Genomic DNA, 5000 nt, shown 5'->3' on the forward strand with positions numbered 1-5000 from the left:
AAAGACGAGCTATAAATGATACATATGTTACAACACTTGAAAATATCGATATGGGTAGTACAGCCATCTTAAAACTACGTAAATCTAGTGAGAAAATTCCAGTTGACAAAAGGAGCTAGACAACGAGACCCTATCATCTCTACATTATTCAAAACGTTTCTAAAAGAACTTTTAAGAATTTAGATTGGAAATATGTAAGAATTAACATTAATGGGAAATAACTTAACATCTTAAGATTTGCAGATGACCTAATTCTATTTGGTGAATCGGGGAAGGAATTGCAAAAGATGATAGAATATTTGAATAGAGAAAGAAGAAATATAGGACTGAAAATAAATATGAGCTAAACTAAGATAATATGAAGTTAAAATACAAAGAGAAAACATATAAGGGAAAAGGACGAACCTCTAGAAATTACTAATGAATATACATACTGTACTCAGGGTCGTCAGTAAGTGTTTCGCCAGGACATGACAACGAAATTTTAAATATAAGCATAAGATGGAGTGTTTTTGGTAAACAAAAAAGATAATGAAAAGTGAAATGCATTTTTCTCTCAAATGAAAACTATCTAATTAGATGGATACGAGAGAAAACTAAAGTAGAGGATATTCTAATAACATGCAAAAAAAAATAAATGGACAAGGGCAGGATATATAATGAGAAAGACAGATGATATATGGGCTAAAACAATAACAGAATGGGTCCCCAGAGTATGCAATCGAAGCAGGGAGAAGAAGAGAAGACAACGAATTCACGAGCTCAGGAAATTTACTGGTGTATATATATATATATATATATATATATATATATATATATATATATATATATATATATATATATATATCTATATTTGTATATATATATATATATATATATATATATATATATATATATATATATATATATATATATATATATATATATATATATACAATCTTGATTTGCTGTGAGTAATCTATAAGAAGAAGAATATTTTACTCTAATATGGAAATTGTTTCTGAATGATAATTCTTATAAGGAATAAGTTACTAAATATGTGCAATTCAATATCTTTGAATCTTTTCTGAAGTAAATTTTCGGCAAAAAAAAGTGGTGCCTATTCCCCCCCCCCTCCCCCTTCCCACATAATCCTACTCCCGTGAATTTGGCATTATCTGTGTGTGGAGAAAAGAGAATGGGTCTTGTAAAAGTTTTCACACGAATACGGCGCCATATAAAGAAACACCAAAAAGAAACTGTAAAACAGTATTTATATTGCATTACTGAAATATAGAAACTTAGAATAGCTAATGCTACACTCAATATTCTAGGCAATTTTTAAGTTATATTTCATTTATGCATAATGCTTTTTATCATATAATTTATTTCCAAAGGATTCCATTTATCTCGACATTACAAGTACTATTTTCGCCACTAGTCCCTTGAGCTCAAGGTGAGAATTTCTCTTCTCAGGTGACCTCATTAAATTTATAAGGTCACTTCTCTCCACATTTAATACTGTAATTGAAAAGAAGAAACATCGGATTCTGTCTCTGAACCTTACCTTTCTGGACCCAAGCTTTGCATCAAGTGTTTGTGCCGCCGCTGAAACGACTCATCCGTTGATATTTGCTTTGTTATCATTTCATCATGGTTGAACCTCAACCCTATTCCTTTCTTCTCTTCCACCAGGTTCTTATTCTATTGGGCTTTGCTCCTAACCCGCAAGTGCACACTCATATACATACATACATATATACATACGTACATACATACATACATACATGCATACATACAAGTTTACACTCATAATATATGAAATGTTTACAAATATCACATTAGGTCGATTGGAGAGACAGGTAGACTTTAATCAACCAAGAGGGCAGGCAGGCTTTAGAAGCGGATATTCAATAACTGACCATATGCATGTCATTAAACTGCTAATGTAAAAACCATCAGAGAATGACAAGCCACTACCAATTGCCTTTATGGACTATGAGAAAGATTTTGATTCTGTCAAAACTTCAGGAATCATAGAAACTTTCCAAAGATAAAAAGTAGATGAATCTTATGTTACAACCCTTTAAGATCTCCGCACAAGAAGTACAGCAATCCTAAAATTACATGAATATAATGAGAAAGATCTGACTGAGAAAGGAGTTAGACAGGGATACCCCATCTCTCCTAAATTATTCACACAAAGTTTTTATAAGATTAGATTGGGAAAATGCAAGAACTGATATTATTGAGGAATACCTTAACAATTTAAGATTTGTAGATGAAATATTTGTGTTTAGTGAATCGGGGGAGGAACTGCAAAAGAGGGTAGAAAGATTCTAATAGAGATTGCAGAAATGTCGGACTGAGAACTGAAATAAGTAAAACCAAGATAATGTTTAATGAAAATGTAGAGAGACAACAAATGAAAAGTTATGACCTAACCTCAAGAAATTGTTAATAAATATACGTACCAAGGACAGACCGTAAGTGTTTCCCCAGGACACGAGACCAAAATGGAAAGAAGGATAAGCATGAGATGGAGAGCTTTTGGAAAACAAAATGAGATTGTGAAAAGTGGAATGCCCCTTTCTCTAAAAAGAAAAGTATTAATCAGATGTTCCTATCAGTTCTAATTTATGCATCAGAAACCTGGAACCTTAGAACGTAAGCTAGTTACAATTCAGAGAGCTATGGAAAGAATAATGAAGGGAATAACACTAAAAGACAGAAAAAAAGAGCAACATGGATACTAGTGCAAACTAAAGTAGAGGCAATTCTAACCTACAAGAAAAAGAAATGAAAGTTGACAGGAAATTTAATGATAATAACATAGACATTAAAAATAGCAGAATGAGTCCCTAGATATTGCTAAAGAATCCTGGAAAGGAAGAGAAGACGATGGATTGACAAAGTAAGAAAGTTTGCACGTTTGGACTGGCCTAGAAACACCATAATCAGACGCAAAAGGAAGGACATGTCTGAGGCCTTAGTCTTGCAGTTGACTACAGTAGTAACAGATGATACATATATATATATATATATATATATATATATATATATATATATATATATATACATATATATATATACATATATATATATATATATATATATGTATATATATATATATATATATATATATATATATATATATATATATATATATATATACATATATATATATAAATGTATATGTATATATAATATATATATATATATATATATATATATATATATATATATATATATATATATATATATATATACATATATATATGTATATATATATATATATATATATATATATATATATATATATATATGTATATATATATATATTTATATATGTATATATATATATATATATATATATATATATATAGAGAGAGAGAGAGAGAGAGAGAGAGAGAGAGAGAGAGAGAGAGAGAGAGAGAGAGAGAGAGAGAGAGAGAGAGAGAACAGGAAACTATGTTTTCTTCCCTTTTGGAAGGGGCAAGTGGAATCTGGAGGAATGTCTGCATAAACAGTATATGAAAAAAAAAGTTTAAAGTCGCTCCTCATTTTCAGTTCAATAGAACGTGGAACGTTAGAGAATTTGTTAGAGATCTATTGCTGTCAAAGGAAAAACAAAATATTTTACCCCATCTATTCCCTAGTTTGCAATTTGGTTTTCGTAAAGGCCTTGGAGCATGTGAGGCCCTTCTTACAACCTCCAATGCTGTACAGAAATCCCTTGATTGTGGTCAGGAAGTTCGTATGATTGGCCTTGATTTTAGTGCTGCCTTTCACTGTGTTAATCATGAGGCCGTTGTTTTCAAACTCAAACAGTTATGATTGGTGGGTTGTTTCTTAGCATTGCTATTAATTTTTTAAGTAATAGATCTCAAAGAGTTGTTGATGGGCACCATAGTGAGTATAGGAATATGATATCCGGTGATTCACAGGGTAGTGTTCTTGGCCCATTACTTTTCATACTATATACACATTACATGGGGTTTGGGCTTATAGCATCTTGCTTTTCCAACTAGGGTTGTAGCTTGGCTAATAATAATAATAATAATAATAATCATAATAATAATAATAATAATAATAATAATAATAATAATAATAATAATAATTTATTGTAACTATTATCTCTATAGCTCGTATAAGTGTGTGGAAGGGACGCCTTCAAATATGCTGTCGTCTTTCTATATTAATATTCTAAATTCATTACAAAATACGAATTCTATATCTCTGTGATAGGGTCGGCTGTATGAAAGTATTCTTATATCTTTTTTGTACACCTTTAGATATTTTCTGTCCTTTTTTTTATAGATATTTTCTGTCCTTTTTTTTATATTTGTATGTTGATTAATTTCTCATTTTTCACATATATTGCTGTTATTAGATTTAATTTTCAAACTTATATGTTTTAAATTTCACCTTTTTACATACGTCGCTTTTACCAGATTTACCTTTTGAAACTTTTACATTGCTAATTTCTCCTTTCTTACATACTTCACTGTTATCAGATTTTGCTTTATAAACTCTTGTGTTCAATTTATTTCACAATTATCAAATTTCCTTTTTTTAAACTTTTTTGTTGTTTAATTTAGCCGTTATTACATATTTCCCATGTTATCAGATTGCCTCTTATTTATTTTTTTTCTTTAATTACTCCATTCTCGCGTATTTCTCTGGTATGAGATCTCCCGTTTTCCAAAGTTTATTTTTTTTTTACTCTATCATCTTTCATATTTTCCAGTTAATGAGGTTACCTTTATAAACTTTTATGTTGTTTAATTTCGCCCTCTTGCATACTTCACTGTTATCAGATTTCCCTTTTAAACAGTTATTTTGTTTAATTATTATTATTATTATTATTATTATTATTATTATTATTATTATTATTATCACAAGATAGGCTACTACCCTAGCCAGAAAAGCAAGATGCTATAAGCCCAATGGCTTCAACACGAGAAAAAACGGCCCAGTGAGGAACAGAAACAAAGATATAGATAAACTATAAGAGAAAA

This window comes from Palaemon carinicauda, chromosome 15, assembly GCF_036898095.1.
Source record: "Palaemon carinicauda isolate YSFRI2023 chromosome 15, ASM3689809v2, whole genome shotgun sequence".
Classification (NCBI taxonomy): Eukaryota; Metazoa; Arthropoda; class Malacostraca; order Decapoda; family Palaemonidae; genus Palaemon; species Palaemon carinicauda.